The sequence below is a fragment of the Platalea leucorodia genome, assembly GCF_965183815.1.
Source record: "Platalea leucorodia genome assembly, chromosome: 7".
Lineage (NCBI taxonomy): Eukaryota > Metazoa > Chordata > Aves > Pelecaniformes > Threskiornithidae > Platalea > Platalea leucorodia.
The window spans coordinates 57,191,798-57,205,627 of NC_138829.1; positions in this window are offsets into that span (position 1 = coordinate 57,191,798).

Here is a 13,830-nt window from a genome sequence, read left to right on the forward strand (position 1 = left end):
CAAATAATTCGGAAGGATGTAGGTCTGCAGGTCTGCATCTGCATTCTGTGTTTTGAGGTTGAATTTGTCCAAAAGCTTTCTAGACCAAATCATGAAGCTTCAGGGAGTTTATATGTAACCCTGCTTCTCTACTGCTCTGATTCTGGCTCAGGATCAATTGAATGTCAGCCTATGCTTGCGTTTCAGTTTTGCCGGGAAGTGCCAAGCCACATAAGCATTGCCTAATTCAGTCTTGTGTGCCAGCTTCTGTGCTCGGATCATGGTGCATTGTTCCTTTGAGACACATAGATTAGAAGAGATTTTTAGCACTCCTCTTTGCTAACAGCATGGATCAGAAACATTTTGTAGCTCACAGCCAGGTGAATGCTAAGACGTTCTTCCGAAAGCATAAGCATCAGCAAATGCAGACCTGAGCTAGTAAATCCTGGAGCCGTGACATGATTTTACATGTTCCCCAGCACAGAGCAGAGCTAACTGGATGGCCACGGACTCCTATTCCTGCAAGAATGAAGACAGGCAGAAAATAAACCACAAGAAACTGTTCCTTGGCAGGAGAGAGCTGTGGGAAAAAGCAAGGTGTAATGAGCCCTGGGCTGTTGCAGAGCCAGGGCTTGCAGGTGCCTGCAAGCCACGTGGGGATCCCGGATGCCTTGTTCTCACTGTGCAGAGCTCGCTGGCAAGCACGTGTTGTGGTGCATGTCCAGAACTTGCCAATGCCCCAACATAGTGTGCTGCCATGGCCTGGTTGCTCATCGCTGTAAGATGCTGGTCAGCGCTGTATGTTAATGGCAGCTTTGCTGTGCTTGGGCCTCCTCTGTGCAATCCTTCTTTGCAGCAGTGAAGAGCAGGAAGGCCGAGTTGCTCCACAGAGCTGCTCTTTGATTTAACTGCAGTAGGCAGGAGGGGATGGTCACAGCATCCCCCTGCCCCTCAAGAGAGACAGTCGGGTATGCGGGCGTGTGAGGAAGCGAGGGAAGGGAGCCGAGCTGTGTGATGAGTGGCTTTGGTTCAAATCTCTACTAGGTAGGAGTCTGCCTTGCCAGCCTGCGCGTGGGAGTGCTGTCGGAGCAGATGGTTAGCAGCCCTGTTGCTGCAGGGTTACCCGGCTCGTGGGGCGCTGCCAGTTCTGTGCGGGGAGGAGGGCACCCTGCCTTTTGGAGGAGGAGAATGGTGTGCGATGTGGCAGCCTGGGGGCTCACCCAAACACAGAGGAGTCTGCGTCTGACTTGAAGGCTGAGCAACAGCATGATCCAAAGAGCAGATCTCATAAATTGTTTGCAGGTTAACAGGAGGCTTTTTCTACGCCTCTCTGATACTGCCAGGTAAAAAGCTGTCAGTTGCACAAATATGTATGTAAATCTCCTTTCCTCCCCAGCCTCCCCAAAACTAGGCTTAGGCTCCCAGAGTTATGTGACTGACTTAAAAATTCTGAATTTACCATCTGGTGTACTTCTAATTGTCTTTCTGTCTTCCAAAAGCTTAATTCCTGTTTTCAAGCTTTTTTTTTTTTTTAATAAGCCAGGAAACATTTGGTTGGTTTGTTTGTTAACAAAGCCCTAGGACTCCAGAAAATGGAGCTTTAAGGAAAGCCGCGGCCGTTGCTCGGATCTAGTAGCACTGAAAGGAAGCTGAGACGCAAAAAACTTAGCTGCGAAGGTGGGCCAGGAGGTGGGGCTGAAACAGGGGCTCCGTTGTTTGACTTTGTAGCTGGTGGGTATGGCCGCCTGTCCCAGGGAGCTGCATATTACAAATACATGGCTCGTGGGGTGCACAGCAGTCAAATCACGAGGTAATTACTGGACCAGTGGGAGAGGCGTGCAAGCAGTATAGGTTGTTAAATAATTAAAAAAAAAAAAAAAATCAACACTCTAAAGTTCAGAACTTTGCTCCTAGGGTCTGGGTTTAGATGAGAAAGAAATAGGAAGTTTAGAGGTGAAGAATCTTGAGAATATCTGCCTCAGTTTTCACTGCTGATAATGATTTTGATAGGGCCAGTGGCTATACTGACTTCTGCTCCCAAACAGTGAAGTTTTTAACCATTTAAGACATTAGGCATCTAATGCATCGGAGGTCTGATTCTGCAGAACGTACTGGTACAAAATACCTATTAAAGTCAGAGCACTAAAAAAAAAAAATAATCTTTAGAAACATCGATATGACAGCATGGGATTAATTTGGGCCACAGAGTTGGCACAAGATCCATAGGGCTGGAGCTCCTTGACTAATAGAAATAGGTTAGTTCTAATTGAAAATCTCTCATCCTTTCACACGCTGTTCTGCTGAACATATGACATGGAATTTGGGGAGCGAGGAATAAAATGTTAGGATTTGAAAATGTAACATATATTAATGTCTCTGTTCTTATGTGCAGTTTGAGGTATCCTACAGAGATCAGGTTCTTGGAAGTTGGACACTTTGTGTCTGGACAGCCAGTACTTCCTCTAAATACAGCCTTTTTAAGCTGTCGCGCAGTGTTTCTTTGAAGTTTATTGCCCCCAGATTGAGTCAATCTGTCTGGAAACCTTGAGCAGAGCAATAAACTGTTTATTTCATATGGAATCTTGAATGTAGGTGTGTGATAAAGTTGGTAGATGCTTAACACCAGCTGATACGTTAGTTTATTGCATTTCTAATACTTAGGATGCAAGTGGCTTGCTTGTGATAAAGCAGCTTTGAGAAAATTTATATGCCAAGTGGACACAAATTGCTTTTCATGTGGTTTTTATCCTTTTGAGGGTATAGCACCTTCTAGCTCCTCTGAAACAGGCATAGTCACCACTATCTCCTTTGATAGAGAAATGTGAACAAGAAAACTTGTTTTCTAGAAAGTATTGATAACCTGTCCTAGTTACCTGAAAATGCTTGTAATATCACCCTTGTAACTGGACTAAAGATGTCATTAAAGGCCTGCTGTAAAAATGGTTGCGTAAGGCCTTTAATAGGGAAATTAGTTTGAACTTTGTGCTGATGCCATTTCCTGATTCTATGTAACTTGCTATTATTACATGCAAATAAATAAAGGGGAGGAAAAAACAACATACTCAAAAGTAAGGTCAGCCATTGGACTCTGGACTGTTTGATGTAGTGGCTGCAAACATGCAAAAAATATTTCAGGGTTAAAGATTTGCCTTCGCAATTCTTCTATGAACTGTATACACCTAGTGAGCCTGAGGGCTATTCTGGGAGATGCTCAGAAAGGTTACCATCCATGTAGCAGTGGCACTTCCACTAGGGTTCCTTCCATAGTCAACCAAGAGAAGTCGTTCCATGAATTCATCCTCTGGAAGAGCTGAAATTGGTCTCTCTTCTCCTTGGATGGGTTTTCAACCATTGTGGTTTTGGAGACCCTTAGAGATGCATGTGGATCCTTGCACTGCAAGTGGAAGATAAGCTTGCTTTACCTGAGACTTCTTGCACATCTCTTACAATTAACCTGTGGATCTTCAATGGTCCCAGACATGACTCCTCTGCAGCTGTGGTTTTATCTTCCATGAAAGTGAGAAGGAGCCAGCTTCAACAAGCTCAAGTTAGCCTTTGTCAGTACCCTTCCTACTTCTCATCTCATCCACTCTATCCGCTCTTGGGTATCTTTAAGTATGACGTTGGAAGTCAGCAACAATTTAAAAAAAATTTAGCCAATCTCTCTGGGACATCTTGCTGAAAAACAAACCTCTGTCAGTGACCTAGATCCAGTGAAGTTTTGAATTATTTAGACCACATCTTGCAGATAATGCAGAAAACTTGTGTTTGGGAGAATGCTCTCAATTTTAGGTTGAATTAAGTAATCCTCTTTTTTCTTTAGAAAGTTTGATGCTGACTAGGGACAGCTGAAGGGCTGCCTTTGACCACTGGTACCGCCCTTTTGATTACATAAATGTTCTTAACAGTTGATGGTAATCTTGGGAAATGACACATCTAAAATGTTGACCCTGTTTTTTTTTTTTTCTGCTGTTGTTTGGCAGATGCAGATTCCAAAACAGCTGTATGTGTTGGGTGTGCAGCTGGCAAGGTTTGGGTCCTGTGCTACCCAGTTAGGCTCTTGCCAAGCTAAGTCAGTAGGAGGGACAGCCCCAGGGTTGGCTTTTTAAAGAACTAGAAGTATTTTAATCCTGCTGCATCCAGTGGGAGTTAGATGCGCAAATACTTGGTTATAGACCGTACCAGTAGGTGGGGGAGCTGCATACAGAGCTTGTGGCTCTAGCTCACAGCGCTGCTGTCTGGACATGCCATATGGCTCTCGCTGCCACCTGTATTTATAGACCTCCTGCAAAGCACGCACTGCTGCAGCATGGCATTTCCTTACACCTAGTCCTTTAAAAGGGACAGAGCTATCATCGTGTTAGTGAGCTGAAAATGAGTAATATGAAATATTTGCCCAGTTTATAAATGTGAGTTACTGCAGCCAGTCCAGTGGTTCCTGGTGCTGCTGTAGGAAGAAATTCAGGCAGGAGCTTGCCCTGTTTCTGCTGGGAAGGGAAAGCAGACAGCTGAGCAGTGAAGCCTTGGAGTTTGGAGCCTGGCTTTTGTTTTGAATTCATCCTTTAAACGAATTAGACATTTCTTGGTCTGGCAGTAGTGCTTGGCATTGAGATTTGCGCAGGACTGTGACCAGTTCTGTCTGCATTAACAAGCTGTGTGCAATAAATGGGGTCAGATATTGAGCAAACAGTTGATGCTAAGGACCTGACATCTGCTTTGTACATGTGCTGGAGGTTTTACTTCTGGCTAACTCTAGTCTAGTCCTGTAGACTGACACCCACTGGTGACTGGAGTTCATCTCTGGTTTAGTTTTAGACCAGGGAAATCTGTTTGCATGCTCTGAGGCTGCCTCATCATCTGAACCAAAGCTCAGTAGCCAAGAACATTTCGGAGATTTTGCTTTAAGAGTTTGTTTGTGATGTGAATAAAAATGCTAATATAGCTTCACTCAGTACCCAGGAGCTCCGAGCTGTGTTGTGTAACACAGCAATGTGTGCTTTAGGGGTGTCTAATTATAGCATCAGTTTCTGATTTCAGATAGCTCAATATTTATTATTTAAAAGGGGGGTATGTTTTGAGGAGAGTAAAAATGAAATAATGTAACTTGAACTTAGGCAGTAGCATGAGTGCGGAAGCAGCAAAGCTTCCTTACTAGCAGACTGCCTCTCGAGCCTGTGCACTGATGTGGCAGCGTTTCTTGCTGGCGCCAAGCGATCGGCGGCTGTGCAGGGAGTGGAGAGATGAACTGAGGCAGGGCTGGAGGGCAGAGGCGTTCTTGCAGGGGCAGACCACAAATTGCCAACGTTTCAATGTAGAGTTTCTGGCCGTGGCCATGCTGTGTCCTGTAGGATTAAATAGGAGTCTGTCTAGGACAGAAACAAAACTGATGGCTGCTTCTGCTCGTTTCTGTGAGCTTTTTACCCCTCATTTCTGTGAGTTTTCCTGTGTGGAAAAAGCATTGGGTGGTCCTACTTAAACACACGAAGCATGATGCTCCTCCTATCCCGTGAGCCTCAGTTTAACCGTGGATTGAACCAAGTTGACAGGAAAACAGGCACTGTATTGTAACATGCAGCTTCTCTATCTGACCCTTCTGGTGGAAGATTTCCTGGTCGCAGTCAGGTTTACTGCTAGTGCGACTGCCACAGACAACACTTCTGTGGACAAAGATTTCTTTGACCAACAGGACAAGTTAGAGCTCTCACACCTGCTGGCAGGGACCTGGTTCTGGCTGCCTGACGCCAGCTGTAGCCTGTGTCTTGAGGAGAGCACCAAGCCTCCAAAGCGCCAAATCCAAACTGATAACAGGCTGCAAAAGACGCTGTTACATGCTGCGGTGTCTGGCTGCCCATGCATGCTGCAGATCCCCCAGGAGTGGGGGCTGCGTACGTGAGTGCCTGTGCCGCAGAGCTCCGGCTGCACCCCGCGGTGCCTGCGGAGATGCAGGCAGGGGACTGCGTGTCAGGTCAGCGTTGCTCACTCTTCCTGCTTGCGTGCCTGCCTCCCTAGGAATACGCTATTTCTGAATGTAGGACAGTGCTTCGTAAGCCTGTGTTGTTCTTCGCCTGGGTACAGCAAACAGCTGTAGGGCGGAGGGGCCTGGTTTTCCACTCGGATGGCGTGATGTGGTAAACTTCCTGAGAAGTAGCTCTGTGCAGTAAGAGGGTTTTTCCGGGCTCGTCTCAAAGTGTAGTCAAACAGTTACTGACCCCCACGGAGACTGGACTCTGCCTTTAGGTCACCCCTGCTTCCATCCCAGGCAGCAGAGAAACTAGCTCTCTCTTCTGTGCCTCCTCTGAGGCTTTGTACATCGAGACAAAGAGCCCAAGATACAGAGTCTGGGGGTTGGCAGTGCTTTGTCCCAGCTCTCATCCAGCTTGGGCATGACAGGGAGCTCTCAGGGAGGGGTCCTGGGCAAGGCTCTGTGGGAAAGTGGCCAGGCTGCCTGCATTTAACGGGGGTGGGGGTTAAGGATCAAGGCCAGGCTCTGCCAACCATGCTGCCAAGGCACTTGTCTGGCCTCATGGTTCCCCCGGGGCTCGTAGCCCTGAGGCCACGTTCCCATCCCAGTCCCACAAAAGGCAACTGCTTCTGCAGGAAGGCTGGGGGAGCAGAGAGGTGACAGAGCAGCTATTTCCCTTTGTCTGCAGGTAGAGCAGAGTAAGAACTAGCTGTTGCTGCCTAGTCGCAGTACTTATCTAAGCAGGGGCTGGGAATCACCAGCACCAGTGAATTTGGAGCTGGTAAGGGAATGGACACTGTTTTTTGGGGGAGGGTTTTTTGTTTTCTGGCCCCCAACATGCTTTGGCATGAAGGGTGCTTGGCAGCGAGTCAGCCTGTCAGTGGAGCGCCTTGGTGTGTCTGGGGAGGGAGGTTTGAACCTGCTGTCGCTGGAGTCTCTCCTGGTGAGAGAGAGATCAGCCGCAAGGAAACTGCTGGCACTCTCTGACTGCTTTCCAGCCGGGAAGTGCCTTGGGCTGGCTGTGACCTGGGATCATCCCCCCCTTTCCAAAGGGGATTGTCTGGCTTCTGTGATGTAAGGTCTAGAAATTGTGACTAATAAGTTTGAATGACATGAAGTGCTTGGTGGGGGGAGCATGATGAAGAGCAGGGATTTCCCCCCTGGGGAAAAATAGATCTTAAATCCCTGGATAGAGATCCCCGTTACTTTAGCTGAATAGGGCCTCATTTAAGGATTGGATCACAGCTCTGACAACTGGTTCTTGTTCTAGTTTATCATGCTAGTGTGTTGGTGTTTACTCAGTCTAAAGTAGTGGTTATCACCTGATAATGGTTATCACAAAATCTAGTAGTAACTCTTCCTCCTAGTAGTTTCTCTTTGGACTGTTGTATATATTTGCTTTTGTTAAGATGAGGAGCTGTGCCCAAGGGAGTGGCAAGCCATGAAGAAAGACTGTTTCATTTCTACAGCACCCAGGATCCCCGTCCAAGACTGAGGTCCCTAAAGCAGCACTCCACTGTCTGCTGTAAAACAGCACAAACCACTTTGGGAGCTAGTGACAGAAGCTGACATAAGGAAAGTGGTGTTTTGGTGAATTGGAGTTAGCCAGAGGGCTGGAGAGGAGAATATCTGATCTCTCCTGAGTTTTCAGTGGCCCCTAGTGTGCTTTTTGATCAATGTAAATTCTAAATTATGGCAGGACCCCTACTTGAAGTGCATTTGGAGTCCATCTGAGCTCTTTCTTTCCTGTCCCTTTTTTGAGGGACTGCTCTTTCCCCATAACTGCCCCCTTGCTGTCCACATCTGTCCCATGCAGAACAGTGCCGTGCTCAGCCACTCAGCATGTAAAACCTAGAGGTCCCCTTTTCTTCTTAGACAGAAGAGGTGCTAGTGAGACAGACAAACCTTGGGAGTCTGAGTGAGCTCATTCCTTATGGGTGGTCTTTATCAGGCACCCTTTTAGTTTGGTAGTTGGCCTTTGCCATGACTCCTTAAATTACTGATGAGATCTCTGTCATCTTAATTCCACCATTTTCAACCAGTCAGCTGGCTCCTTGTATTCCAGTTACAATACTTGGTGTGTTTGGTACCATGCTCACCTTAACAGCACCAACAACCACACTCCTGAAATCCTTGTTTGGAATCATGGCAGGGTGTGCACAAGCTAGGTTTTATGGAGCGATTTGGTCTCCTGAAAGGTGAGGAAGGCAGAAAGCCTTTGAGCATGTAATTTCCTGAGCTGAGCAGGGCTGCAGGGCAAAAGGAAGCATTCTGCTTTTGGTGACATAACGTCTCCATACAGAGCGCGTTGAGGGCACCTAGGTGTCTGTGCCGCACTGCTGTAAAGCATCTTTCATAGCGATACGCTTTGTGTGGCCTCTTCCTGCAGAACAGGATGCTTGGTGCTTACCAGCTGGGATGTCTGCTCTCTGGTTCTGGCTGTGCAATCTTTGCCCCTGCTGAGTGCACGCGGGCAAAACCAACCAGCCCGATGCCAGCGTCCCTCCTTGTCCCTCGCTGCTGCTGTTTCACTTGATGATCAGCTCGTGGCCCGAAGGGGAGGGGAGCATGGTGCCTGCCTGCGCAGGTAGCAGGCAGGGGAGCCGTGCCCGGGCTCAGGGGTTGTCAGTGAGGAAGCACGTGGCTTTACAACTCAGCGCTTATTTCCTTAATGTACTATCTGCAGAAGTAGGGCAAAGGTAGAAACAGGGGGAGCGCTTACAGGGAAGTGGCTACTGTGGGTCTGTTCCATCCGAGTTGTCAATTCTGATCATGGGACATGCCATATGTCAAATAAACAAGCGCTGATAACAACTTTATCTGGATCAGCCTGTCGGCTGTAGGTGGAGAGGCTGCAGGTTAGGTCAGGGAGAAAGTGAACATTCTGCTGTGATTCATGCGACAGGCTGGACGTCCACCTGAGGCCACCACTCCTTGTGCAGTACCTAGAAAGAGGCAGCTCCTGCCCTGGGAAGTCTGGTCATCTCTGGCCGATTCCCGAAGTGTTTAGGTCTTGTCTTTTTAACAGAAGCTTAAACTTGGGTATGTTCAAATACCCACCCTCTTTTCTCTGCAATTTGCAGTCGGGGTCTTGTTGAGGTGATGCAGACTGGTAGTTGTAGGGTAGAAAAGGGAGGACATGAGTGTTGCCAAGAGGAGGACAACACTTTCCCTTATGGTTTAGGGGATGAAATGCACAGCTGTGGCTGCATGTAGATTGTGATGGCAGCTGAGTCCCAGGGAGGTTATACGGAAGGGATCTGGGATTCCCAGGCTACAAGGTGCTTGGGCATGGTGTCAAAACGTGGTGAAGACAGCATTGTGCCAAAGAGGTGATCGGCAGTCATACGGGTGAGCACAAAGGGCAGGCGCTCGCTCAAGGAGCGGGGTGCACGGGAGTGGGGGATGTCAGCAGTGCTTGAGGATGCTTCTGCTGGGTGCAGTAATGGTAATAAAGTGATGGTTTGTCATGCTGTGCCCATGAGTGAACTCGGGTTGGAAGGGGATTGAGTGGGGTTGTGCGGATGCTGATGCTCTAGAGAAAAAAAAAAACCTGTGTCCAGGTTTAGCTGGTGTTTGGGGGGGGGAGGACTGCCTTTCAAAGCTTCAGATTTAATTTGTGGTTTGTGAGGGCTGTGGGTGAGATGATAACAAAGCAACCTTGATAAAGGGGATCTTAGCAGGCAGGGAGGGCAAGGTCTCTGTAAGTCCCCGACATTTTTTGCTTGGGGATATGCTGATACCTGCACTACCGGAGTAGTTTGGCTTTACCAGGATGAAGGGTGTGTGGACTTTTGTGGGGGGAGGAAGCCCAGAGGGCTGTCAGGTTTTGGAGGGGATGGGGACATTCATTGTGTGGGAAAACGCCAGCAAAGAGCCCCAGCCTCAGCTGCATTCCTCAAGGCATCTTGCACATCACTGTTGTGGCACTCTGCCACCTGGCTGTGATCCTAAAGCTGCCTGGAGGGCAGAACAAAGGTGACCTGGCACTGTGTGGCCTGGTGGGAGGCGGGGATGCAAACGTACTGACCTCCCTCTCTCCCTGAGCGAGCTGGGGCTGCCCGCCGGCTGCTCGCTGCCCAGGGGCTGCATGCACGGAGGCGTCTGGGCTCTGGTCCGTGCCCTCTCTCGGGCACTGCCCTCTCCAGCCAAACTGCTCCTTTGGTCTGGTCAACTGCTCAGGCTGCATCTCGCACCTTTGGGTCTTGTCTCTTCCATTGAGACAGCGTGGAAGAGCCCTGATGTGTTATCCTCTATGTAGGATGTTATCGAGGAGAGCAATGAATTCTCTTGCTCTGAGCGTTACAGACAAGGAACTGGGTATCTGTTGGGGAGATGATGTGTTCAGAGGTAGCTGAGGGGAAATGCAGCGTCCTGAAAAAGATCCAGGAGATTGGGTTAGGTAATTTAACGGTTCCCCAGGCTTTAAAATCTACTGCAGGAGCACATCTGCCCTTAGTTAGCAGGGTTTATGGAGGATCAATGTTCGATCACCAGTGATGTCTGATCGCTATTCAAACGGAAGTTGCCGTCTTCCATTCAGATCGAGCTCCAGCTCTTGCTGCGAGGTAAGGGAGAGCTTGGGAACAGGTTCAGAATATTGTGGCTCACACACTGAAAATGTGTTGCAGTACAAAGGCTCCAAAGCCGCTTAACATGCTGCCTGCAGACAGCAGGGATGCTTGGGTAGGCTCTTCTCTCAAGAGAGGGAAACAGGATGGATAATGGAAAACTGCATCTTAAGCTTTCTTGTCGTCACCTCCCCTACTTACACAAGTGACTTTCTTGATAAAGCAGCTGTTTGACAGCAGTTTTGGCAAGGGATAAGGTAAGCTTTCTAGCTAATGACAATACCTCATGATAGAAGTTGTAAGGATGTAGTTACAGTATAAATAAGGGAATATAGTTGTAGCTGTAAAAAAGCATCTTAAAGGGGTGGTAGGGAAAGTCACCCATCTGGGAAAGCACGGGGCCTTGGTCAGTGCTTTGTCACGTTGGGAAGCCGAAGATGATCATCTAGAGAGCTACTCTGTGAGCGTGCAAGGAACTACTTGTAGGAACGGCTCCACTGGAAAAATGTCACTTCCCATCCTTGACTGGGGTAGAGCTCTTGTTGTGAGAAATAGCCCAGCCTTTTTTCTGGTGCATCTAAGTGTTTCCATCTGCTGAAATTCACAGGCTACAAATAAGCTGAGCCAGACTTGTGTTAGTATATGCTTGAAGTTATCCTTTCTCCACTACTAGCAAAGCTTAGATGCGAGTGGCTGACAAAGCAGCCTGTGCAGCTCCTGAACCAACAGCTGCTGGATTGATATATGGAAGAAGCAGAGTACTAACCCCTGGAGACTGAAACTGGGTTTTGTACGATAAGGAACAGAGGGACTGTAGCACTAGTAGCGGTGTAGAGTCCCTGTGAGGCAGAAAATGTTCCTGGCCCCTAAAAATGAAATAAGTTGACAGTAACTGTATTGTAACCCTTTTGCTCCTGACCTCTTCTACCAGCATGACGGGACAGCTGAGCTAGCCCTGTACACAGCGCTCAATTTAGACCGGAATGGAGCCTGTTTGGGATTTAATTGAACATCAGAAAACACAGCCTAAGCATTAGAGAAGACTTGACTTTAGAATTCAGTAGGGTTTATTCTACAAATCTTAGATCAATGCCAATGATACAAGTTTTATGAATTTTCATTAAAAATACAAGTCAGTATAAAGATTCCAATAGTAATATAATGCATGATGATTCAGTTTCTAAACTTAAGGAATGAATCTGGGATTTGGACCATGCTACAGAAAAGGGGAACACAATGTAGGAGAAAGAATATTTAGTTTACCTCCCTTACTTTAGGAGGGGCCTGTGCCTTATTGCCACAATACCTGAAAAAGCAATATGAAGTGCATAGCAGCCTTGCCTGGACGGTCTCTAGGCAAAACTGTTGAATTTAGTATCATAGTCCTCCCCCCCCCCCCGTTCTGTTAATTAAGGTACGTTTTGATAGCCTGATAGCGCTATAATGATTTAAAGCTATTGCAACACCATCCCCCATAATGATTATGAACAACAAACAGTCCTTTGAACTGTGAAATCCTCTTGTGATGCACTGAAACTTTTCCACCGTGCTAAACATTTTGCCCAGCATTTCCAGGAACACTAAATACTGATTCAAATCAAAGGTGAATTAGTTCCATATTCAAAACTCTCCTGTCTATCATTTTTTTTTTTTAAATGAAGTCTCAGTGCAGTCTTAATACTCATGTGTTGTTCATAGCTTCAGGCACAGTTAGAATATAAATCAGATATATTTTCTTGAACCTAGCCCTCTGATACGATGAAAGGTGTTACAGCTTTCACTGAACAGTTGAAATTTGGCCACAGAATTGCTAGATCAAATGCTTTGGAGTGGGGGAGAACAAAACTACCCTTTCTTTCTGGGAGCTGCCTGCACTTACAAGAGGATTAGGCTTAATAAAGCCATACCCTAAGCCTAAATTTTAGAGAAACAGTTTGTTTATCACAAGAGGTAACTCTTGACAAGATGTGCACCTCATCCCCCAAATGCTGTACGTACATCTGTTTACTCCTAGTGACATTTTCACCCTGTCAAAAATAATGGGCATCTCTCTTGTTGAGCCCAGTCATTTCTTGTAGCAGAACCACATAAACATCACAGAGCAGGTATCATGCATCTATCTGCAAAAGCAGACAGGGAAACTAGGCTTAACAATACGCATACATTTCAAGACTGAATTTTGGTGCAGACAGTGACATTTAACTGAAACTCAGCTTTTACCAAAATATTAGCATAATACAAAAATCCAAAAACACTGGGTAAAAAGAAGCTGCTGACTTCCACGCATCAGTTAAAGAAAAAACCCCTCTTGCATAAATGGAGCAGCAGCACAGAACAAGCACAGACTTGGCTATACAAATACATCTTTTCTTCCGTATGAATTTGCAAGAGTTCTCCACCCAACATCATACTATCATGTTTTAGCATCGTACCAATGGTGGCAAAATCTAGTATTAAGCCATCATGCAGGCTAATGGGAATTTCTTCTGCCGTACTTAACACTGCTGTGCTTGCTTTGAATACTCTGATTTGTCTTTGTAGTAAATGCATCTTATACTCTTTAACAGTCACATTTAGTCAGAAGTAAAAAAGTTCAGTAGCCCATACTGGGCTTTAGTACAGTCAAGGTGACAACAAAATACAAGGATGTTGTTAAACTGCATATATTATAGAAAACAGGTTTACTTTTGCATTTAAGTCACATTTAATACAAGACAAGTTGGTCTGAAACTGTGAACTGATTCTATTTGGAACAAAGTATGGCACAGATTCCCAATATCTATGGACAATGTGTAAATAACACATTTTTCTCTTTGTAATGATTATCAATTCGCCAAAAATAGTGTAACAGTCAAAAGGGAAGAGTGAAGGAAAACAGATTCAGGAGAAGAAATAAAAAATGTCTAACAATTGAAAATAAATGACTTCTTTTGTAAGAAACTTTATTTAACTTCATTTTTAAAAATGCATTCTCTCCTCAGAACAAATGCCACCTTAAAAAAAAAAGACTGCAGTAGCACACACTTGCACTCAAAGGAAAACATGCAAAACTGATGGCTGAAAAAATTCTGCATAAAAATCCACGACTTCAGGCAAAAGTTTGCCCCCATGTGCCTTTAGCGACCCCAGACCATAAACAGCTTTCAGTGCAATGTCTCTTGCTTCCAATTGGTGGGGAAACATATGGCAGAAGCTTGTCTTCTGACAGCTACGCTCTCCCAGATGTCTGAAGCAAAACCAGTCTCAGCTATTTTTTAAAATATCATTGTTAAACTGTTGCAGAAAGTACAAACAGAATTCAATAAAATGTCAGAATCC